The sequence below is a fragment of the Podarcis pityusensis genome (genome assembly GCF_964106645.2).
Source record: "Podarcis pityusensis genome assembly, chromosome: 1".
Classification (NCBI taxonomy): Eukaryota; Metazoa; Chordata; class Lepidosauria; order Squamata; family Lacertidae; genus Podarcis; species Podarcis pityusensis.
Genome location: NC_138028.1, coordinates 97,622,447 through 97,647,336, shown reverse-complemented (window position 1 = coordinate 97,647,336; position 24,890 = coordinate 97,622,447). Strand labels below are relative to the sequence as shown.

The window sequence follows — 24,890 nt, the reverse complement described above, 5'->3', positions numbered from 1 at the left end:
TTGCCCAAAAGGCGCAATTTGTTGATTGACTTGCCTAAGAAAGTGCCACATTTCAGAAGGTGATCCTTCATTTAAACGAGCATGCATCTTCTTGCTCAAACATTACATGATACAGCGTACAGTGAAAGCACTATGCAAGTAAGGCAAGAAATATACAAACAACCCCTTTCCCAATTTCACTGCAGTATGGAAAAAGACAGTTGACTCAACAGTTCCCAGTAAAGCAAAGGACATCATTCCTGATCATATTCTGTATGCGAGCTTCTGGAAACATATGACTAGTTACTGTTGAAACAGAATGGCAGATTAAGAATGTCCAGATCATTCGAGCAAAGTTAATTTTTAGAACACTAAATAGATAAGGGTTTGATAGGGGAGTATATGATTACATGTTTGTGTGCAGCCAAAGTTGTCTGGCCCAAAGTTGCTGCAGAAGACTCATCAAAGGCAACAGGTGCTACTTTCTTCTTCTGCCTCTCAGGCTCTGTATCCTCTCTGAAAAGGGTTTGGCAGAATGGGAAAACAGATTTAGAGTGATATATATTTGTAGGATATTTTGAATTTATTTTATTTACTTATCAATTTTATATACTGCCCCTCATCTGAGGATCAAAGGGCAGTTTACAGTATAAAAATAACGGGGGGGGGGGGAGAGGAATCCACACCAGTTTAAAAGGCCATAGATTGTTTAATTAGCCAAAGGTCATGGAGAAGAAGAATGTTTTTGCCTGATGCCTAAATAGATGTAAAGAAGGTGCAAACCTCCCTGAGGAAAGCATTCCACAAATGGGGAGCCACAGAAGAAAGTCCATTCATGAGTTGCTACTCCAGACCTCTCATGGAGGAGAGACACAAAAAGAAAAGCCTCAGGTGATGATCACAGAGTAATGTAAAAGGAGGACAGGCTACATTCTTTCCTACTGAGGCCCCCTGCATCACACACACCAAGAATCTGTTCTGGGGGACTAAGGGGTTCTGGGGAGACAGCATGGAAGGTGGTACAAGGTAAGGAGAAGTTGGAGAGACAGACAAAAAACCACTTCACCATTAGTAAAGCTGCAATTCAAGGGTCACAAATTGATTGCAATTCAGTATTTCCAATGAAAGCTGTAAATAAAGTGTACTCAAAGATGAATACTTGAGGAAACTGTCACTTTTCTCTAGTTCCAGGTCCATATATAAGGGTCGTTTGATCATATTTTCCAACTTCACCGGTAATTTCACATAAAGTCCCCTAGCACAGTTTTCCCCAACCTTGTGCCCTCAGATGTTGTTGGACTTCCAACTCTCACCATCCCTTACTATTAGCTAAGATGGTTGAGGATGGTTGGGGTTGTAGTCCATCAACATCCTGGAATTCCAATTTTAAGAACTCTGCTCTAGGACAAATAAACTTTCAGAATACATTTATTCTAACACTGAGACGTGTGCTCATGCTTCGCATGCCAAGAGTTCCAGGCTCAATCCGTTGCATCCCCAGGTAAGCTGTGAAATTATGCAGCCTGAATCTGTAGAGAGCTACTTCCAGTCAGTACTGAGGATACTGATGAGTATTCTGGCATGGTATAAGGCAGCTATCTCATGTTCCCTTGACCACAGGAATATTTTCCTGATACCTGTTCCATCCCAGCAAATCAGAAGGCTCTGGATATCCATCCTTGGGACGGAGGAGGGTCTCATCACTACTGATGAGTTGTCACACCTTTTCTCATCTGGATTTTAGTTTATTTTGAGGCATTTCAAATCTCTTTTTGTTTTCAGCTGCTCCTGCTTTAAGCTGCTAGGAAAACTGTCCTTAAATGATGTCTAAATTATCTATAATTAAATTCTTTTCAATAAAACTACTTGTTACCAAAAAAACCAACCCCCAAATTACAAAGATATCCAATGTTAAGTCACACTTTTAGTAAATATCAAAGGATTTAAGTAGCTTAGTTCAATATTGCCCTTAGATCAGGCATAAGGCAAACTTGGCCCTCCAGATGTTTTGGGACTACAACTCCCATGATCCCTAGCTAACAGGGCCAGTGGTCAGGGATGATGGGAGTTGTAGTCTTAAAACATCTGGAGGGCTGAGTTTGCCTATGCCTGCCTTAGATTAATAAGACCAGTCATTTTATTATTTTAAAATTAAGGATGTACAAATTTGATTTCTCTAACTGGAGGAGTAGAGTCACTGAAATCAATGGATTCAGGTAATTTAGTTGGATATTACCCATAGATTATTAGAAGCATCATTTATAGAATGCTACCAGCTGTCTCTTTTCTTGAAAAAAATAAGAATGTACTTTCCCCCCCTCTAGCAGGAAAATATCTTTCTAAAGAGGGTTGGACAACACTGCAACATGTGACCTGGCCGTTTTTCAGTCTGGCCCTGGGATTCCATTACTGAGTTTTCATCAACATGTACTATACTGCCAGTCTCATAAAGTCAGTGCCATCCTTATAACAACGTTTTGGACTCTGCCTCCTTCATCTTTTTATCTTTTCTCTAATTATCTTAACAGGAAAGTAGTACTGAAATGCAGGAAATACATTGGTGCTAAGACAGACGCAGAAATGTACCAGGCTAGTTGCCTAGATAGCTTGACAACTGAGAGCCTGTGTTTGCATGATGACTAGCATACTGATTTCTTCAGAATCTCAACTTTCTGGTTGCGAAATGTGTCTCCAGCGCTTAAGTTCCTTAGGTGAACATGCCCTGAGCAACTTCGCCCAAATTGCAACAACTGTAGCAGAACACAGCTACTCTGTAATGGCCAGCAAGAAGCTCTGTAGTCAAAGGAATATAATTACAAAAAGTCTAGATTGTGGTGCCGGAAATGCAACCAGAACTCAGAGTGGGGAGAAGCCATCTGACTGTAGACTGTGGTGTATCTACAGGCTTTCTGTTCAAGTGCAGAACCTGGTCTCTGGCAACTGACTTTAGCAAGTTGCTAGCCATATGTACTACATTCAAAAATGGGGCCCAAGTTGCCTTGGCGTCAATGTCAGCAATTTATGGCACATGTAACTGCCTCTGCATCCTTGTAAATCTAATCAGGCAGATACTAATCAGGCACTCTTCATAATTTATATAAGACAATATACAGTGAACCACACCAAAAATGATCACACAAGTATGCAAAAAAGTTGTGTTAAACACCTACTAGTATGCTGCTCTGATCTGTGCCAAATTTTGTAATTAAGTCTAACCTTCATATTTTCATTACATTTTAAAGAAACAGGACAAAGACTCCCAACGATTGGAATATTACTTTGTTCTTCTCTTTACAAGCTTATATTTGTCCATTAGGCTCCTAAGAATCTCAATGAGGCTTACAACACACACACACACACACACACACACACACACATACACACACAGCAAAAAAACAAAAACACACTACCTAATAAAGCTAATGATTCAAGAAAACCAGAGCAACAGAGACTTAACTCCAGTAGTACAAATGCATAATCAGATGGATAGCTCACAGGCACAACACAGAAATTTTATGTAATGTCACCTCTGTCACAACGTTTTAATTCTCTTTTTTGTATGGACACCTACTGTCTTAAAATGCTCTTGTTGCAATCTTTGATGGATGCCATAACAAAATTAATTTGTTACTTGATTTAATAGATAGTTAAGTATTGGCTCTTGCTGATGCAATTTCCAGACTTCGAAGTTTGGAAATTGTGTTCTAATTATGGATTTCTATTTTACACTTGCTATTATATTTTGCAAGCCACCTTGAGCAATGACTTTCAAGGTAGGGTAAGCACTAGGCAGGTTCATAGAGTCAAAGAACTGTAGAGTTGGAAGCAGTGTTAGAAACTAATATGAAAACTAGGAGCTAAATGACACCTTAAACCTAGGTTATGGGCGCAACAACAGAATGTCTAGACACAAGTTTTTATAACAAGAATGCAAAGCTGAAAATGAATGAACGACAGCTAAAATATTATGTTCATTTTTCATGTGGTCTAGTCCTTCACCTGCCCACCCCCCTAATATTCTTAAGAGGGTCTCTCCTCTAGTCTTCAGAGAGTAGCTGGAAGTGCAGAGGCAGGAAAAGGTCCTCCTTTCCTTCCACTCTGCAGTTTTAATCTGAAATCTTAGGTCTAGTACTGCTCCCAGTGCTCAGAAACTGCTTGCACTAATGAAATTCCCTGTCGCAAAATGCGCCTAGAACAATGGGAGTTTCGAACCCTGGTTGGAAGGGGCCCCAAGGGTAACCCTAGTCCAACTCCCTGAAATGCAGGGATCTCAACTCTCCAAAACAACACTTCTCTTGTACACTTAGGGGGAAATTCAATTAATGAGTTCCTGTCAGGGGAAGCCCTGTGAAAGGATTTATTCCTGAAAAATGGGTTTCCCCCCAATCTCTCGCCCCCATGCACTCCCTGAATTTGGTTCAGGGGAGTCTGAAGAACTCCCAGTAGAACAGTACACAGGGAGAGGAGGGAGGGATCATTCTGCCTGACAAGCTGAGATGCGCCTTAATGGCTGTCTTCATTATCAATCAAATAACAAGGATGATGGAAAAGGAACTTAACAGTTGGGGTTTTTTTATTTAAAAAAAACCCTCACTTGGAAATTTACTACTGTTTTCACACAAATGATAGACATGGAGGAGTTTACCAATGACTGTTAGTCAAGCTACGGCAACAGGGCTTTCCTATGCAGAGGGGCAGCATACCAGAAACTGAAGACAAACAAGAGATAGCCGCTGCATTCATCCCACGCTGTTAAGAACCCACTGATATCTAGTCAAGCTCTGTAAAAAGCAGGAAGTTGGGTTAGTTATCCCTGTTCGGCTCCATCAAGGCAGTTGTTATGATTGCATCTCACAGATGCACCAGGAAGATTTTTGAAGAATCCATAGGCTTTCACCTTCCTTACACTAATGCCATGTATGCATTACTGTATGCTGTCTGTACTGAACAGATTTGTCTCACTTTGGAGAATCAGAATATCAGCATTCTACCACACCATTAGTACCTCAGCCAAATATATTAGGCAAGCATATCCAATATGAGACTGTTGCTACATGTAGACCTAAGGAACAAAACAGAGCATGTTAACATTTTCGTAACTAAATTTAATTATGATCAACTGGAGTTTCCCCATCAACTCCAAAGGGTGTTGGGTCATATTTTTTCTCTTTCCTCAAAAGACAAAAATAAATAAATACAGCTGTGGGAATTATTAGGTTACAGTATAGACAAATCACATTTCTCATGCCATCACATCTGCCAACACAGTCCCTTGGCATCCCCACCGCTGTTCAAGAAAACAACAGAAGATGAAAATGTACAAGCAGCAATAATTCATCTAACATGTAGAATTTTGGTTTTATCAGCACAGAGAGCTATGATATTTACATGCATTCAAGCTGACAGGCTTTTAGGATCTAGGATGGGGAAAAATGATTCTGAGGAGACAAGACGTGCAAGAAAGATTATAGCTGTCTCAATCCTATCCATGTCAACTCACTGCTGAGTTCAGCTAAGCTTACTCCAGGTAAAAGGATACAGGAGCGCAGCCTTAGGCACAGCCTCATTTTTATTTATTATTTTGCATCCTTCAGCAACCAGACATCTGATTTTTTTCCAGCTCTACTCTGAAGATAGCGTGATTGAACACTTATGGGGAAGTCCATGAGACTGTGGGGAGATTTGAGGGGTTCATACCACAGTACTTTTGAACTCAAGCAGTGCAGCACAATAGGACATTTATCTATAACGTGCAGAAAGTCTGATACACTAGATACACTGAATGGGCAACTAATTAATAAAATTTTCTACTTCCAATAAGGTTTGTTTTAAGAAGAAAACATCTATAAATTGGTAATGTAGCATTATTATTTAAACCCTAATTTCTAGCAAATGAATAAATTACGCTTCACTTTTGTTAACTATACAAACTATATTGCTGTGCCTCAATGTGCAAAGTTTAGGAAATATATTAATGGAGGATTTAAGCCATTAAATAATTTTTTGATGAATTTCAATAGGGAAAAATGTAAGGTTCTACACTTAGACATGAACCAGTTGCACAAATACAAGATGGGGGACACCTGAATTGCCATGTGAAAAGGATATAAGGATCCTAGAAAACCATGAGCTTAACATGCTTTAACAGTGCGAAGCAGCAGCAAAAAAAGCTAATGCTATTTTAAGCTGCATTTAGTGTCCCGATCAAGGGAAGTAATACTCTTACTCTATTGTGCCTTGGGAGTTACTGTGTCCAGTTATGGGCATCACAATTTAAGGAGGAAATTGACAAGCTGGAATGTGTGTAGATGAGGCTGACCAATATTATAAAGGATCTGGAAACCAAGCCTTAGGAGGAATGGTTGAGGGAACTGGGTATGTTTAGCCTGGTAAAAAGGAGACTAAGAAGAGATATGATAGCCACCTTCAAATATCTTAAGGACTGTCAAATGGAAGATTGAACAAGCTTGTTTTCTCCTGCTCTGGAGGGTAGGACTCAAACCAATGGATTCAAGTTACAAGAAAGGAGATTCCAACTAAACAAGACGATTAACTTTCTGGCAGTAAGAGCTGCTCGACAGTGAAACGGACTTCCTTGGGAGGTTGTGGACTCTCCTTCCTTGGTGGTTTTTAGGTAGAGGTTAGATGGCAATCTGTCATGTATGATCTAGTTGAGATTCAAGCATTGCAGGGGGTTGGACTAAATCACTCTTGGATTCCCTTCCAACTATACAATTCTATGAATTTTTAATCTCTACCGCTCTTCCCACTAAAAAACATATAGGTCCTGATACAGCCTTACATGAGCAATCAGAACACCTGTGGACCTTTGTGAGAAATTTGCATATACAAGGAATACAGAATCCGACCAATAAGCTACTGTTTAAGTTATGACACACAATTCAAAGAGTCCTCACCAATAAATCATAATCACAGCATGCCAAAATGAAGCATCCTTTCAAAATCACAAACATTTTGGAACACTCTACCAACTTCACATTTTGGGATGCTTATATACCTCTGATTTACAGTGGAGAAGTTTAAGCAAACTCGAGGCTAAATACAGAAGTCAGTCAATACTACAAAGTTATTTTCTACTTCAACACTAAAAGCCAGTGTTCCCACTCATTGTGTTCTGTTCCTCTCACAGAGCATAATAAACCTTTTGGCCATCCTTGCCTAGGAAAACACAAGTATACCTCATTATCTTTTATCGCGAGTATGCTTGCTCTCCCTGCATTGTTTACTGTCATTTCATGCTGTGCTATATTTGAATTCCACTGTGGAATGAACCCATCTCACCACTCTTTTCCATTCTGTATAAAATTATCATTTATATTAGCAAAAAAAGTGACAGCATGCTACACTGGACTTGGGAATTTTAATGCCCAGATTTAACATTCTGGCTTTGCCATATTTAGCATGAAGTGTGCTACATTCTGAAGTAGCTTTAGGTATGGTGCCACTGTAGCATTACTACCCAGCAACAGAGGGAATAGAAATTTAATAAATAATAACAACAATATATGACCTTTTAAACTATGTGTGGGGTGAGAAGCTTATTGTTTTTGTTTGTTACTATGCTATATATTTTTGTGTTTTTATACTGTAAACCACCCTATGGTCTTTGGATGAAGGGCAGTATAAAAATTCAGTATAAAATGTCAATGTAATGTTGACATGCCAAGTTTGCTGGTGTGGCCAATTCCCACCCCCTAGCCATACATACAGACACATGTCATTTCCAATAGCACAAAGAGAGCTATTACAACCACCAGACAACAGCTGTAGGTGCCTTTCAGTGACCTCAGGTCCCCTATGGACTTCCTAGCCACATATTTGTGTGTTTGTGTGTTGGGAGACAATAGCTTTAGGGAAATACAAACTCTGGCTGAGCTGCTGAATTTCTGAATCCACCCTGAGTCTCTTCCTGAAGAGCAAAGAAAAGCTTGAAGTGCACACTGTAGGGGACACACGCACCAGGCCCCTTTGTTCCTGCACATACCTCCAATGCAAATGCTTTGACATTAAGGCTGGGTATAAATGCAGCAGATAAATGATAGTCCCCTGCAACACACACACACCTCCCATCTCTCACTACAATCTCAGGGAAGCATCACATAATCCACCAGCCCAAACGGAAGGCAGGGTGGGTAAAAGAAGGCCAACAAGTGTTCCTTCTGCTGGGTGACACAGGGAAAAAAAGGCATTGCAGCCATCCCTCAGGGCCATGAAGATACTTGGCGGAGTATCTTTACTGGCAAAAGCTGCATCCCTCCCTCGGAAATTGGGCTGGGAACATCACCACCAGCTTGTTGGCACTGGGAGGTGGGGGGAGGGAAGAGAACAGGAGAAAAAAGACTTTTCTTTCATGGAAGACCAATAATAGCTGTCCACAAAGACAAAGGCTGGAAGCAAACAGCGGTGCACGTTAGGAACCAGAGCCTAAAAAAGCCAGGAAGAGAGGCAAGGGGGCTCCCTCATCCCACTGAAACACTTTGATATATCCAGTAATAATGTTTACTATATTCCCTCCAGAAAAGATAGCAAGGTGGCAGACTTTGCTCAGGGGGACGCACAAGGCAGGGGAGCGAAACTCGAGCCTGCTGCCCACCTGCCCCACCAAGGGAAAAGGCCCCTTAGTAGGAGGCAGACGAAAAGGGCAGGAGCATCTGCTTTGCGTACAGAATGTCCCAGGTTCGATCCCCGGCATCCCCAAGCAGGGAGAGGCGCTGCACGTCGATGGGGACCGATCTGCCCCAATGGCCTGACTCCACTTAAGGCAGCTTCCCAGGTTCCTATTTCTCCACCCAGCTAACCTGGAAAGTAGACGCAGGTGTGGCAACCTGTTCCCCATATCTCGTGGCCAGGAAGAATGGGGATTTGGGGTGGGGTGGGGGAGAAGCAATTACTGTCCTAATGATAGGAAAAAGCCCCCCTCCCTTGTTGGTCTTACCCGCCTGATAAAAGCTGAGGAGAGAAAAGGGACCGGATAACATACCCTCGTCGTCCACACTGACAGGGAGGGAGAGAGAGATAACCGAGCAGGGAAGTGACTGTGCACCGGACGCGGCCACCACGCGGGACGCGCTGGAGAGCAGGAAGCAGAAGCCACCTTGTCCCTCATCCATTCCTCCGTCGAGAGAGGAGCGCCCTGGCAGAGCTGCTCTGCCTCCAAAAGGCAAGCGAGGGCGAAGCAGCATTTTAACCGCGCTCTCCACCCTATAGGCGCAGGCAGGCAAGCAAAGGAGCAGACCTACCCCTCTGCCCGCCTCTGCTCCGGCACACGAGGGGGAATAGTACGCTCTTTCTTCCACCGCTCTCCACCCCCCCTCCGCGTAAATGCGGGCGAGGAAAGGCGAACTGCTTCCATCCTGACCACACAGAGAGAGGTGGGGGCGGCGGCAGAGAGGAGAGAAGCAGCACGTTTAACTACGGCGGAGTAAGGAGGGAGGGGAGACGGAGCCGCTGCACTCCGCTCCCCCCCACCGCCCCCCGCAGTCCTTCCCCGGCGCCCGGCAACGCCGCCGCCGCCGCGCCGCTGCACACCCCGCCGGGCCCTCGCGGCGCTGGGAGAAGCCGCGTTTCCAAGCGAGCTTCCCGGTGCTGCTCTCGGGTTACACGGGGGCAGAGAAGAGTCGAGCAGAGAGAGAGACAGGGAGAGACAAGCCCCGCAACCCCGCCGCTTACCAGCTTCGCCGGCGAGTCGCCCCGCCGCCCTCCTCGCCCATCCTACTCTCCCAAGCGCGGCCGGGGCTTGGCCCCCCCGCCGGACTGGCGGGGAGGCCGGACCTGGAGCAACGCAGTAGTGGCGTCGGAGGCGGCGGCGCTCGGCGCTCGGCTTCTTCCAAGGGCCAGGCTCGCCACTGCAGCGCCCGAACCCCGCGCGGAGCGGCCCGTGCTCGGCGGCTCCTTGTGCGCCGGCTCCTGCGGCAGGGTCAGGGAGCCCGGGCCGAGCAGGGAGCGTCTACGAGCCTCCCGCCCGGCCGGGAGCGTGTATAGCAGCCTCGCCTCGCCGGAGAGCCAGGGAGCGTCTGCAAAGTGCCCACCCTGGCGGCGAGCGCGCGCAAACGAAAACAACAAGGGGCGGGGGGGGGGGAGAGAGAGAGAGAGAGAGCCGCCTGCCGCGAAAGAAAGGGAGCGTCTCCAAAGTGCCACACTCGTATCCAACGGCCTGGGAGAAAGACCGCAGCAAATCAGGACTCGTGAGAGAGAGAGGCTCTTGGCAGGCCTCCGCGGAGGCGCATGACACCGTGTGAGCGTTTGGCTGCCGCGTTGTTGTCGTTTTAATGCGCCGAGCGGCAGCACGTCCCACATTGCTCCAGAAAGTCCTCAGCAGGAAGGGGTTAAATCCTTCATCTCTGTGTGTAAAACAACACTGCATGAGCAGGAAGCATCTGCAGCTTCCCGGGTCCCGTTGCCCAGGAAAACCTCCCCACAAAACCCTCTCCGTTTACGGTTGCAAAAGTCCCCGCCTAGCCGCCGAGACGGCTGGGCATCATTGACACATAATACAGTTAGATAAACCTAAAACTTACCGCTCTCGCTCCCCCCCCCCTTTTTTTAAAGCACAGACATTCATAGATTTCCCGTCTGCTGGCCACGGCTCCAAAGCGGCTAGAGGCAACCCAATGGACTGCTCTGCAGTGCAGGGTTTCGTACCTTAATAGGTACCAAGGCATAAACTTCAAATGATGCATGCACGAAGATTCCGTGCACAATGCACGGCAGTGGAAAACACATAACCACAATGACAGATCGGAGCTTTCTGAGTAAATACCCATTACAGAACGAGAAGTGGGAAGTTTGGTGAGAGCCTGATTTAGAACTAGCGACGACCCTGTATTGCAGCTCCCCACGGGCCCACGCATTAAAGGCTCACACGCCTGACAGCTGTTAACACGTGGTGAATGAGCGACTGGCTCAAATATCACATTTCCATACTACTTCAACAAGCAAACACCAACCCCTAAATGCAATGCTTTCCAATTCAGTCAGTTGACACAATCAGCTGCCAGCCATCATGTATTGAATAACTGTGGTACAAATGGCCACCCCCAAAACTTTTTTGAAGAATGCCTGGGGGTGTTTCACATGGTCATGCATTGCAAGCATTGTTCACACGTGAGATGATACAGATATGGACCCTCCCATGTGTAGTGCAAGGGGGAATCCTGACCAATTAGAATCAGTACAGTGGTACCTCAGGTTAAGTACTTAGTTCGTTCCGGAGGTCCGTGCTTAATCTGAAACTGTTCTTAACCTGAAGCACCACTTTAGCAAATGGGGCCTCCTGCTGCCGCCGCGCCGCCAGAGCAGGATTTCTGTTCTAATCCTGAAGCAAAGTTCTTAACCCGAGGTACTATTTCTGGGTTAGCTGAGTCTGTAACCTGAAGGGTGTTTAACCTGATGCGTATGTAATCCGAGGTACCACTGTAGTTGGAAGGGACCCTGATTATCATCTGGCCCAATCCCCTGCAATGCAGACCCCATCCTCCTGTCACTGCCGTTCACTTGGACATGGTGGCGGCAATGGTGGCTGGTTCCATTGCAAGGAGACCAGCAGCAGGTGGAGCCAGAGCTAATGACAGGCAACACCCACCAATTCTAGTTTTGCCCCTGGCCCCATCCTCTTCCCTGCTGAGCTCTGGATTGACTAAGGAAGATGAAGGTGGCAGCTAGAGCAGGCAGGTGGAGGCTGCCTGAAATCAGACTGAGGTTGGTGGGAGGGGCAGAGACAAAGTGAATCAGGATGCGGCAGGGGCAAGGACCCCTTCACACCATGTCTTGGTCCAGATAGGGCTCAATCAGTCATGCCAAGCCAAACTACATGACAAATGTCACACCTAGTTTGACTCTTACAGCAGAGTAACCCTTCAGATGTTGTCAGACTACAACTACCATAAATTTCTGATCATTGGTCTTGCTGGCTGTGAATCATGGCAGTTGTAGCCCACGAACATCTAGAAGGCACCATGTTGCCCATTCCTGCTGCAGAAGAAAATAAGGACAATGGAGAGAAAGAGAAGTGAGATCTTAATAATGTGGAAAGAGGAGAAAACAAGCTTCTTGGCATCTCTAGCACCCGACGCATCAGTTGCCAGGTCCTATTTTTGGGGTGTCAATGTCAGCTTTGTGTCAGGGTTGCACCTTGTGATATATACTTTAAAAGTTATTAACAGCCAACATTAGTCATATTCAGAGTAGACAAACTGATTTAAGTGAGTCTACTCCCAGTATGACTAATGTTGGCTATGTATACTGTTCTTTAAGCCATCAATTAAAATAGTCTCCATTTTGTCAAAGTTGTCTGAAATACAGCCATCAAGAAAGCAGATCAAGCAAGGATAAGTTCAGTGTCATTTATATGGAAGAGTCCTATTAACATATTTGAATCTTATCCTCTCCCGATGGAATTTATAACCTTTTATGTTAGAGTGTTTGCCAGCTGTTAATAGTTCTTGCAGTCATATTTGTGCAGTTAGGTGCACAGGAGCCCTCTGAAATCAATGAATCTAACTCTGCATTGGGCTTGTCTGATAAAAGACAGTTTAAAACGATCAATGGCTTAGACGAAAAGGGTGGCTAGGGTATAAATGAGACATCACTCTTACTATCTGGCAGCCTGAGATTTCAAAATAATATCTTTCTGTATCGATTGCCCAACGATTAAAATGTAAGATGTGTGTTTCATCATATTTCCGTTATAGATTTGCCACATTCCTCTATGAATACTATATGGTGATACTCCAAGACATAAATTTAAATGTTAAAGATGTTATAGGCCTGTCACTAACTGTAAGACACTGTTACCCAGACCTATATATTGATACTGTAGAGTATGATCAGAGCATGTAAGTTTGGTCAGACCTTTACAGACAGGGGCCTGTAAGCTAAACTGCTAGTGATTTCACAGCGAAAAAAGAAAATCTTCTCAAGATTCTATCTTCGGCCTTATTTAATGGAGATCACTGAAATTAGAGGGTATGTTTAACTTAGTTCTGACGGAAGACTAGAGCAGGTGACATTTTAATTTACCATCAGAGTATGCTAATTGCTGGGCTTTTAACATATCACCACGTGTGCTTTTATTTTCTCTCGTCTTTTACTTTCATTTATCCTTTCATCTTTATTTACCCAAGCACCATATTTTGCCCAAATTAAATGCCCATAGCACACAACCTTAGATAGGTTTATACACCCCACAGCATGCCAAATCACATTTTTATTTTTAAATACAGTACATATTTGAGCAATGAGTTCACTATAAGCACATTCTATTTGGGCTTTTAAAAGAGGGGCACTGTCATATGCACTTGTCACTTCCACTACCTGGAAGGGTTTTTGTTTTTTTAAGGTGTGTATTTATTTATTTATTTGGTGTCTTTCCTTTATTTCCTTTTTTAATTTTATTAGCTTTATATAATTATTACAAAATCAAAATCAATCAACAAAGTGTTACAATTACATACATATATCTAAAATTCTCCATAATGCTGTTAATAAAAAAAGAAAAACATAGAAGAGAAAAGAATAAGAATGAAAAAGAAGAAAGATTAAGAAAAAGAAAGAAAAATTAGAAAAAGAAAAAGAGAAGTAGGAAGAATTTACGGTATTCCAATTTTTTTCTACATGTATTTCAATAAACAAATAATAATAAAATGTCATTGAATGACTTCCACCTCTTACACTGCATTTCCTATAGACATTTTAAACATAATTGTATGTGTTATTCCTTTTTTTTTTCCTCTCCCAAAGAATCTCATATAAATAATTAGGTCGCTAAGTTCTCTGGGTATCTCACAAATTTACTCTAAACACAACCAAAACCTTGTATTTGATCCTTGTCTGTATAAATAATCATTTAAACATTTCCGTTGTTTCTGAATTATACTCTTTGGTTTTTGTCTTATTAAATCAGTTAACTTTGCTAATTCTAAATATTCACATAGTTTATTCAACCATTCCTCTTTGGTTGGGATGTGGTTTCCTTTCCAATGGCTGGATATCAGCATTCTTGCTGCTGTTGTTGAATACAGGAAAATATTTATTTTCTCTTTCGGGATGTCTCTAGTCAAGATTCCTAATAAATATGATTCTGCTGTTTTGTTGTATGATATTTTTATCAATTTTTTAATTTCCTCATGTATCATATTCCAAAATGTCTTAATTTCAGGGCAGGACCACCACATATGATACAAAGTGCCAGTCGTTTTGTTGCACCTCCAACACTTATTACTACCCAATTTATTCATTTTTGCCAACCTGTCTGGAGACAAATACCATCTGTGGTGCATCTTCATAAAATTTTCTTTTGTCCAAAATTTTCCCCAATCTTTATAATCAATTTTGTAACCTAAATCTTTTCCCACTTTAACATATTTTCCTTTTAATTTCTTGATCTGTTTGTGTATTATTTAATAGTTTATATATTTTTGTATTTTTTTGATTATTTTGTAAAACTTCTTTATCTAACCTTGATGTTTTGTTTTCAAATCCTCTACTCTTTATATCTTTCTCAAATGTCGCTTTCAATTGAAAATATTCCAGTCAATTTATTCCCGTCTTTTTTAATTCTTCATACTCTTTTAATTTAGGATTTTCATTCACTTCTTCCACCAACTCTTTATAGATTAGCCACAATTTTTTGCATTATTTTTAAGTGTGGAGTTTGCCTCTACTGAGGAGGTCCACCACAGAGTTTTTTCTATAATTTTCTCCTTTGTTCTCTCCCATACTTCAAACAAGGCCTTTCTCACTAAATGATTCGTAAATCTTTTATGTACTTGTATTTCCCCATAAAATAAATAGCCATGCCATCCATAAATTTTATCCCAACCTTCCAATTCCAAAACCTCCCTATTTTTAAGTAACACCCACTCTTTCAACCAGCTCCAACATGCAGCTTCGTAGTATCTTCTTAAATCAGGAACTGCAAAGCCTTCTGTTTCTTTTGACCCCATCATTATTTCTGATTTTATTTATTTGGTCCCTTTTCTATTCCCTGTTTCATGCCTTTTGGCCCAGAACAGGGAAATACAGTGTGCATATTTGCTATTACTATTCTTAGAAATATATTTTTTAAAAATAAAATAAAATAAATCTAAGATATTCCATGGCATACTGTTCTGCTGAGTGCAGACTTGCATGAATAATTATTTTAATAGAAAATAATACTAATAATTGAAAAATTGAACTGTAGTACAACAAAGATAAAGGAATTGCTGCAATCTAAGTTACTTGGTACTAAGTTACTTGGTACAGGAAATCGCCTTGTACTGAGATAAGACTATCAGGCTGTCAAGATTGGCAGACTCAGGTCTCCTGGGTTGAGGCAAGAGTCTTCCCTAGTCCTACATTGTGATGCTGTGGCTTGAACCTCGGACCATTTTTGCATGCAAAGCCCATGCTCTGCCACTGAGCCATGGCCCCTTCCCTATTTGCTTATGAATGGCAAAATAATTTGTTGGAGTCAACATTTGGGACATTTGTTGGAGCCAACCAATGGAAGATGGGTGACATCTGGTGGTCAGTGTAAATTCTCTGGGTTTTTAAAAATAAAAGTTGAGTATTTCCACTGGAATGAATGGGACTTACTTCCTGTGTAACTCATATGAAGATTGCAAAATGTGTTCAGAACAAAGTTAATATGTTAGGCCAATAGCCAAACAACCTTAGATGTATTTATGCATGTTGTACCATTTGCAAGACCCAGCCTGAATAATGCAAGAAAACTATCCATACTAATGGAAGAAAACCAAATGGCAAAGAAGTACAATTTTCTTGGCTGCTGTGGATGAAAGCATAACTGGTACAAAATACTACTAATTTGTTTTTCAGGGGAGACACATACATTAGATTCTGAAATGCAGTTGCAGAAGACTTAATTAAATTCAGAAACATTGAATTTTATCTCCAGGAAGGCTGGCACAATCTGCAGTTGTACATTGTAGCATATAGTATTCTATGATACTATGTATAAAAAGCCCTTGACATTTAATGAGACATTTGGAATTTATAATGCTCATAGGTTATTAGTGATCAAAGCCTTGGACTTATTCCGTTAGAAAGGATGAGCAACTTTAGAAGTATTCTCCTGTGATTCATATGCTTTGTAAAACAGGCTCTTTTCATAAAGAGAAAGCAGCAGAAATCATGCTGGAGGTTTTGTGTGTGTGTGTGTGTGTGTGTGTGTGTGTGAACCCTATTCAGTTTCAGGACTTAAGGTGAAAGAAGGTTAGCAGAGTTCAGACCTGCATTCTCTTGCATGCTTTTTAGTCACTGTGAAATGTTTGTGGTGATTGTCAAGAATGAATGATTATAAGAAAAAAACAGATATATTTATTTCTATAGATGTATACTTCGCCCTTCATCCTAATTGGAACCCAAGGTGGCTAACAATACAGGTTTCAGTAACAACAAACAAAACTTAACAGAAAACATACAAACCAACCATACTAAAACTGGATAAAACAAAGCAGCACAGTCAGTGGAAAATTTGTTATACTCCAGAGGCCTGGTGGTGTGTGTGTGTCTAAAAATATCCAGTATGGGGGACTATCAAGCAGAAATCAGAAGAGAGAGCCATAATCTCTCAGTTCCATTAGGTTCTAGGTTCTGCTTCTGGGAATGCCTTGTGTCAGGCATCCCCAAATTCGGCCCTCCAGATGTTTTGGGACTACAGTTCCCATCATCCCTGACTACTGGTCCTGTTAGCGAGGGATGACGGGAGCTGTAGTCCCAAAACATCTGGAGGGCCGAGTTTGGGGGTGCCTGCCTTGTGTCATGGAGTACTGACCAGCTAGCAATAGCCAATGGTGGGACAATAAGCAGGCATCTCCTGCTGATGTTAATGATCGTAGGGGACAAAACAGGAGAAGGCTTTCCTTCAGGTAGTTGAGCCCCAGGTCATTCAAGGCTTTGTATAGGAATACAAACTCCTTGAACCAGTCTAGCAGCTCACAAGGAGGCAGTGCAAAGTTTGGAAGATCAGAGCAATACGACCCCCCCACCCCACTACTTGCTGTACCAGATACCAACTGGTCAGTGGTATTTTGCACCACAGGCAGCTTCTGGATCATCTTAATGGGAAACCTGACACAGAGTGCATTCCAGTAATGTAGTCAATTAATTAACATAGTAAGGTTTTTGTTTTCTGCTTGGTAAATTGTTGAGACCTATGGCTGTGTCTTAGGGATGCGGGTGGTGCTGTGGGTAAAACCTCAGCGCCTAGGGCTTGCCGATCGCATGGTCGGCGGTTCGAATCCCCGCGGCGGGGTGAGCTCCCATCTTTCGGTCCCAGCTCCTGCCCACCTAGCAGTTTGAAAGCACCCTTAAGTGCAAGTAGATAAATAGGTACCGCTTTATAGCGGGAAGGTAAACGGTGTTTCCATGTGTTGCGCTGGTGCCGGCTCGCCAGAGCAGCTTCGTCACGCTGGCCACGTGACCCGGAAGTGTCTCCGGACAGCGCTGGCCCCCGGCCTCTTAAGTGAGATGGGCGCACAACCCTAGAGTCGGACACAACTGGCCCGTACGGGCAGGGGTACCTTTTTATGGCTGTGTCTTATGCTGGGATTTACAGTTCAATCTATTCAGAAGTTTAACAGTGCAGTCCTACATATGTGTATTCAAACCTTATTCTCCTTGAAGTCAACAGAGCTTCCCCCCAAGAAAGTGGGTATAGGATACCAGCCATAGAAAGTATAGGATTACTGTTGCCCTCGTACCTAGACGTAAGCCACATTTACCTCTGTGGTACTTACTTTAAAGTAGGCGTGTATATAATTGCACTGTTAGTCTCCAATCCTGTGCCTGCTTGCTGGAAATTTAACCCCAATGTCCTCCAGGGTACCTTTTCTTTTTTAAAAAAAAAAGAGTAGACGTGTATCAGGTCAGGCTAAAATCCTGTAGCCTCTTATCTGGGACTAAACCCCACTAACCTCAACTGGACTTACGTACTGTTGTGTAAACGTTGTAGTGTTGTGCAGTTTTTTAAGAGATACGTACAGAATTCAGCTGTAAGTCACAGCATAGGACACAACATTCATAGCAATAGGTCACAGGAGTTTACTAAACAGAAAAAGAAAACATTAACAATTAAATCAGGATGTAAGAACAGAACCACCATATAACAACCAAGTCCCTGTCTACTGATTTTCTGAATTCCTTTCCTTTGCACCTCAGACCTGTGTTTAAGGAAGAGGATCCATTTATTACCTGGGCAGAGAGGAGCGTGACTTAATTTCCCTTGACCTCTTGGAGGCTTTTCATGAAGTAGAAAATGGAATTATTTTTTGATTGCTTGTGGAAGTTGGGGATTTAAGAAAGTTTTGCAGCGGTTCTGGTTGTATTTCACTAGTTCTCCCTCATGCAGTAGTTTTGGTCGACTGCTGCTTAACTTTGTGGAATTTGACCTACAAAATGTGCAGGGACCCCAGTTTAGTGGCAGAGCACATGCCTTGCATGCAGAAGGGCCTGGGTTTGAGCAAACAGAATCAGGTAGCAGATGATGAGAAGGACGCTGTGCCTGACACCCTGAAGAGCCACTGCCAGTCAGCATAATAATCAATACAGGGGTAGATGGACAATATAGTTTCACCCAGTAACATTCAACTTCCTATGTTCCTTATACCACAGAGTTCTGACTAATACTACTAGGAGACATTATCCAGAGGCAGGGTGTTATCAGTTTTTGGTTTTGGTTTTGTTGTTTCACCACAAATTTGATATTACAAAATTTAATGTATGTTACCCAATGCAAATGTTCACTAATTCCTAGCAGAAGCAGTGTGTTCAAATTCTTATATTCTGGACTTCCACATTCCTATTGAAATATAAAGTCACAAAGTAGAATCCTGACATTGTAATTTTTTATATGGAGGAAGTTTTCCTATGGGGACCATTACATAGCTGATCCTGCATATGTAATCTGAGGTGGTGTTGTCTAGCAACAAATATACCTCGGGTACCTCGGGTTAAGAACTTAATTCGTTCCGGAGGTCCATTCTTAACCTGAAACTGTTCTTAACCTGAGGTACCACTTTAGCTAATGGGGCCTCCCGCTGCCGCCGCACTGCCAAAGCACGATTTCTGTTCTCATCCTGAAGCAAAGTTCTTAACCCGAGGTACTATTTCTGGGTTAGTGGAGTCAGTAACCTGAAGCGTCTTTAACCTGAACATCTGTAACCCAAGGTACCACTGTATTGACTAAATCTGTAGATCATGTGTTCCTAGTCAACTTTTAGCCCTGAAGTAATAAAGATATTCTGCCTCCCCACAGGAAAGGGCAAAGTTTTTCCTGTAGAAACAACTGCCCATTCTATAGTATTTCTATTATTTAAGAACTGCTGATTGCCTTATTAAGGGTTACAGGTGGATAAAAATTATTACAGAGTACAAAAAGATACAGTTCTCTTCTGAGAGGCTCAGAATCTAATTTCTTATTCATTGCCAGTTTTATTGTAGCTCAATGGATATCTATGGCACTTTACAACCACATATAAAGATGAAAGCTACCTCTAGGAGTTCAAAGTCCTAAAGTCAGGCCATGGAAGTAATGATAAGAAAAAATATCAAAGAGTAAGGCAAGTACATAAAGACCTTGAGCACTAGAAAACCAAATTATTTCAAATCATATTTTGCCAGGAATATTTGCTGGTTTTAAAGGGTGAACTTTTGCCAGAGGCGTTAATTGAAATAGCTACTCTCCAGCAGAATGTCTTGACCCTGGGAGCAAAGGCTATGAGTGCTGTTAACTTTTTCAATATATTTTGAAATTAAGGTTGCCAGTGATTTGTAATTCAAATGAACTGGTCACATTAATTACACTTTGTAACAAGGAAAAGAAAAAAAGGGGAGAACTTACTGAAAGTATTTCAGAGATAGAAGCCAACAATTCAAGCTTTCCCAGATGTCTAAAATTTCTTGTTCAAGTCCTGTCCATATTCAGACCTGTCCATGTTTTTGTGTGTGCTGAAGGCTTTTGTAGGCTTTGATCACTGCCTTTCAATTTTTTTTAAATTAAAAAATATTTATAAACTTGAAATTACTGTGTACAGTAACAAGGAACTGTGATGATGGTTAGGAATTAATGCACTGTTTCCCAATTCCTTCTTCAGTTTCATAAATGATGGCACTAGATAGATACCTGCTATTTTACCCAATCACAATTAGCCCCTTGATGTGGTTATCAAAGTTCTGCCCTGGTGTAGTGAAGGGATGGACTGTCCATAATTGGATTGTCAACTGAAGTTAAAAGAAACTTCAGAACGGCTTAGAGAAAGAGAGAAATACTTTAGGAGGTTTGTCTTCTTACCAAAGAGCTAAAGGAGGGAGTAGGTCAATAATGTGGAGTGACCTGCCATCTCACACTCATGCTCTCTCACATGCCCTCCCTGGCCTGGAGTGCCTTTTACCAGTTTTACCAGGTTTGACAGCTATGACTGTTCCTGGACAGGGATGGCTTAGCCATGGTGACCAATGCCCCAGTAACATTCCAGCTATGTTGCTGACCTGTGTGATATGTGAATTGCCCTTAAATATCACCAAGAAGCTTCAGTTAATGTAAGATTTGGTGGCAAGAATGGCTGGAGTCATTCCTATGCAACCTACTTTGAAAAATCTATGTTGGCTGTCTTCTCACTTCTGAGAAGTTAAGCAGTGGTGCTTAACTTTAAAGCCCTAAATGACTAGGAACCAAATACCTAAAAGAGTGACTCTTCCCATACAAGCCTGTCCAATCCTAAGATCTCCTGGAGAGGCCCAGATCCCAGTATACTCTTTAGTAGAGACACACGTTGTTTCCACAAAGGAGGGGGCTTTTCCTGCAGTTGCATCCAGACTTCAGAATGTCCTCCCTAATGGGCACATTTAGCATATTGATAACAGTTGCCTGCTTTGTAGTTTCACCAAACAAGGAAAATAATTATTATTGAAGGACAATTTCAAAGGTTTAGGCAAGTAGACAAGTTACTTTGCTTAATGATAACTAGGAATTTTCCTCAGAACGTCTTTAAATGACAGCTAAAAATGACAGCAGATGACATTGGTTGGAAGTTGGAAATGGCAAAATAATTATTTAAATGCAATTCCAGTGCAGAATCTCGCTTAGGACATTTGCCCACCAAGTCTCAGGATGGCTTCCCAGAAATTCTGGGGTCAAGTTACATAAGCTATGAGGATGCATTGAGAAGCTGGGCTGAGTTTGGCCCATGCTTGTTGAATTCCTTGATAATGCAGCATCTGGCAGGCAGCAAGGTGGTCATTCTGATTGCTTCACCATGTGTGCAGCTTGTGATTCAACCCACAGGCATTTGCAGGGTGGGCGTTTTAGTAACTGTTTTGCTTCCGTCTTTAAAAGCCAATGGAAGCCACAATTTCTGAAAGTGGATCAATGTGATTTAAAACAAATTCAGCTCTGGGGTTAGATTATTTGAAGTTTAAACCGTACAGACTTCAGAACTTCTCATAAAATGTCTTATGTTTTTCTTCAGAAATACTGCAGTGAATTTTTTTACTGATGACAATGGCAGACTTCTGAATGGGTGACAAGCAGAACAATCCACACTCATATAATGCTGAGACCAGAGGCAAGCTGCCTCTGTGTCAATGGAACAACCATTGGACTGAATGCATGCTCAGCCAGTGAGGGGAGGGGAAATATACAACCAGAATATGCAAAATGTTGCAGGAAAACTGAAGAAATAGCCAGAGCAGCCTGGAAACTCCACTAGGGCCAACCAATAAGGTGTTGTTTCTGTTCCACTACTTCCCTTATGCTGCCTGCATAGGGAAGGGACTGATGAACTCACCATGACAGGGACACCTCTCCAAAACAAGTCACAGTGTATGTGGTAGGGGGATGCAGCTGTGCTACTCTACCAGCTGCAGGGGTGCTGCCACTCTCCAGGACTGGTAGGGTGAAGGAGGGTGGTGTTGAGGATTGGGGAGCAATGGGTTGGCAGTGCTGGGTGCAGCTACTTGCTCCTGCCGCTGCCAACCTAGTGCTTCCTCAACCCTCACTGCTACCCTGCCCCAGCACATCTGGAGCCTGGATTGGCAGTGCCACTGCATCCAGGAAGCAGCAGCTCCCTACTTCACACACCAGAGCTGCCCAGAACACTCCATGCATTGCAATACACATACACCCCAATACCACAATTGTTAAGGTCTACTAAAAATGGTCTAGGGCACCAGGAAGGAAAGGTTTTTAATTTCCTAGGGAGAGAGCCACCTGAAGATGGATCTGCCCCACATATCTCCACACACAACAATATATTTTGTAAATCGCTAGTGCAAGCTGAACCTGCTGTCATTTCAGTTTTTAAAATTTTTGTTTTGTTGCTCTGGGAAAATTAGTTCTTTTAAAGCAATAACCCTAAATGAAACCCATTAACTTCAAATGTATCTGTTTGCTGGTAGGAAGTCTGCAGCCTGCTGACTCATGTCAGAAAGAAACCTTTTCTTGTCCATTGACACAACTGGGCTGCAGACTGCAGCTTGACACCATAGGCTGCACGTTTCCCCTGCAGACAGATTTATTGTGGCAAGAGGCAGGCCCCAGTCATTCACCTTCACTGTTTCTCTGGCAAGGAAGTGCTGCAACATGCCACTCCCCACACTTAACCAATGAGCTTTTCCTGTGTGTGAACTTCAGACAGGCAAAGAATAACAGAGCATGAAGCAGCATGATTAAGGGAGATTAATATTGCTTGTTTCTTGGAAGAAACAGACCAGCATAGAAACAGCATGCCTTCCCCCACCCCGTTTTGATTTCATGAAAGAAATGAATCCTCACTTGATTTTAGAAATAGTTAAGGGGTTCATAATATTGGAAATAAAGTAGCGTCCCTTGCTAGCTGCCCTTGTTTTCAGCAAACCATTTATTGAGGATTCTTTTTATATTCAGACTGCTAGAGCATTAGAGTTAAGAACATAAGCTATAATCCATTGTGCGTATTTGCTAGAACAATATATATCCCAGCCATAAGGCAGCTTGTGAAAATCAGTCTATCATCATGCGTGTCTTACAAAATCAGCATCTTAAATAATTAAAAGAATGTTTCACAAATAGTGAGTGGTCAGTGTCTGAAAGAGGAAGCACTGGCTCAGGAATACCTGGCCCAAAGTCCCAATTGCAATGCGAAGACTCACTGTAGTTATTCACAGGTGAAGGAATGGTATTCTCCATTCTGGGATAGGTCAGTGGGTAAAGGGATCTGACCTATCTCCATTCTGGGATAGGTCAGATAGGTCAGTGAGACTCTTAATCTCAGAGTCATTGGTTCAAGCCCCATGTTGAACAAAATATTCCCGTATTAGTCTAGATGACCCTGGAGGCCCCTTACAGCTCTATAGTTCTATGATTCTATGATTCAATGTGATTCCATGTCAATCTCTCTATACTCAGTAGTTATCTATTATTATTTGGCATGTCCTAAGGGTAACTGTTGTTCATAAAAAGAGGTGCCAAGACTGAGCCTTCACTTAAAATAAACTTTGGAAATACGACATTCCCATCATGAAATCAAATCACCAAAAAGTATATTTTGAAGAGACACCTCCTGTTTGACATAGTTATCCCTGAGTTGGATAGACAGTATACGGTAGTGGTTAGACTGAGTATCAGACTAGGATTGGAAAGACCCAGGTTTAGATTCCCACTTGGCCATGAAGATCACTGGGATACATTGGGATACCCTCCCTAACAAGGATGTTTTGAGGATAAAATGAGGAATGATGGGTGCTGCCTTGAATTCTTGGATAAAGACATTATTTGTAATGTCTGTACAAATAAAAGGAACCGCTCCCTCTGGAAGGGGTTCATTCCTAAGACAAATGCCATCAAGTCCCTTATTTTTTGTTTGATATTCCTAGAATCACACACCTTAAGCTAAATTAAGCATCAATGTTCATTAGTTAATCAAGGTTTTGTCTAAACTTATTGACTAGTATTGTCATATCCTGGGTATTTGGGGAGAGTACTTGCTGTGTGAGGAAGTCTTACAATGCATCTGTCCAAAGACCAGGAGTTGAGAAAACTTCAGTAACTATACTTATCTGTGATCAACAATGCAACATAGTGGCTAGCAATTGCTACATAAATAAAACAGATGAGCCAATCAGTTCCCATTTAGCTATTTGGTGGGGGGGACCATACCCAGGGAGGGAGGCTTCTTTTCAAGACCAGGCATGTCTCTTAAAGAGACAAGCAACACACACTACAAGTGTGTCCTCTTCTATTACACTGTAATAATTACCATGAGAGGAGTATCTTTTTTGCCAACTAAAGTTTCCATGCTGCTCTCACCAGAACACTTATTCATTGACATCACTGAATCAGCAAAGCAATACTAAGGACACACAGGTAGGTACCAGTAGCTGCTGAACAGACAAGCATCATGGAAATGGCTATTTGGGAATATTACTGGGACATTATAAGGCAACCCCTTTGCTAATATTTAATCTGTATCCACCTGGTAGGGTTTTTGTTTTTTTGTAAACCACACATGGAATTTGCTAAAGAGTTGGGTATAAACCCTCAAATAAAGGCATACATATGTTGAAGGCACATATTCTGATATATGTGAATGTTGTGGGATAATCAGCCTCATATAATCAACATGCTTAAAACTAATTAATGCATGAAGGGGGTTAATACCATAGAGTAAACTGTCCTGCCTGGCATAGCTATGTCCACTTCCCTTACCATGGGAGGAAATGGGTAATCAAGCCTATTGTTCCTCAGTCTACCTGAGTTGCTCACCGTGTAAAGAAGTTTGAACTGGTTGTTCCAGCTCAAACTGCAAGGCTCTCACTCTTGAATTCTTATACCAATAATTTAGGAACTTTCACCACTTTTTAACTAAGCCAAGTTTTACTGCATGTGCAACTTTCTGAAGCACATGTACCTG

At 42.2% G+C, this 24,890-nt stretch overlaps 1 protein-coding gene across 4 annotated transcripts in view; it reads right to left on the bottom strand.

The window, feature by feature from the left end:
- MGAT5 (alpha-1,6-mannosylglycoprotein 6-beta-N-acetylglucosaminyltransferase) overlaps positions 1–9,993 on the bottom strand; it is a 115,134-nt gene extending 105,141 nt beyond the window's left edge. For 2 of the 4 annotated variants that reach the window (XR_013986736.1, XM_081006941.1), the window contains exon 1: positions 9,670–9,993. The gene's annotated coding sequence lies outside the window, so the exon portion shown is untranslated. Of the gene's footprint in view, positions 1–8,935; positions 8,959–9,239; positions 9,261–9,669 lie in introns of those variants that run through there. The other 2 variants (XM_081006943.1, XM_081006942.1) reach the window with 2 other exon arrangements.
- Between the last annotated feature and the right edge of the window lie 14,897 nt (positions 9,994–24,890).